Below are 918 nucleotides of genomic sequence, written 5' to 3' on the forward strand. Positions count from 1 at the left end.
GTGACTCACACCTGTAATCCCAGCGCTTTGGGAGGCCGAGGCGGGCAGATCACAAGGTCAGGAGTTTGAGAACAGCCTGACCAACACGGTGAAATCCCATCTCTACTAAAAATACAAAAATTAGTTGGGCGTGGTGTCGGGTGACTGTAATCCCAGCTACTCAGGAGGCTGAGGCAGGAAAATCGCTTGAACCAGGGAGGCAGAGGTTGCAGAGAGCCGAGATCATGCCATTGCACTCCAGCCTAGGTGACACAGCGAGACTCAGTCTCAAAAAATATATATATTAAACACACACACCCCTACCACACGAGCACTGTATATGTATATTCTGTTTCTCAGGTGAATCTTGACTGATGCATTCTGTTCACACTCACCTGTTCTCCAGCTCCCTCCTCCCAAACCCCAATCATCTCTGGGTCTTTGTTTATGGTACCCTCTTTCTTTTTTTAAAGGTAGAATTAATATGTTATTGTCATCCAGATGGCAGTTGGGTTTATAGTCTCCATACTTTATGTAAATAAAAAAATTATAAGTTTTAAATAGCCAATGGCTGGTATGTTTTCAGAAAACATGATTAGACTAATTCATTAATGCTGGCTTCAAGCTTTTCCTTATTAGCTCCAGGAAATTCACCCAGTCCCTTCTTAAAAAACCGGAAGGTTGGCATGCATTTGACTTCACATTCTGAAGCGACATCCTGACAGTCATCCACACGTACTTCAAGGAATATCATGTGGGAATTCTTTTCAGAGAGGGAATGAGAGGAAGGCTTGATCTGTTTGCAAGGCCCACACCACGTGGCTAAGAAGTCAACTACGGCAAGTTTATCACCTGCAGCCTCCAAGGCTTCCTGAAAAGCAACCTTGCTCTCAATCTGCTTCACCATCTTGACTGCTGGGGTCTGAAGAGCAGCTGTAA

At 44.6% G+C, this 918-nt stretch overlaps 1 pseudogene across 1 annotated transcript; it reads right to left on the reverse strand.

The window, feature by feature from the left end:
• Nucleotides 1-365: 365 nt before the first annotated feature.
• Nucleotides 366-918, reverse strand: LOC116554032 (annotated as a pseudogene). The gene has a single exon (XR_004270020.1). The product of XR_004270020.1 is annotated as a thioredoxin pseudogene (transcript).

The sequence above is a fragment of the Sapajus apella genome, unplaced genomic scaffold, assembly GCF_009761245.1.
Source record: "Sapajus apella isolate SASKATOON/1434 unplaced genomic scaffold, GSC_monkey_1.0 scaffold13, whole genome shotgun sequence".
NCBI classification, from domain to species: domain Eukaryota; kingdom Metazoa; phylum Chordata; class Mammalia; order Primates; family Cebidae; genus Sapajus; species Sapajus apella.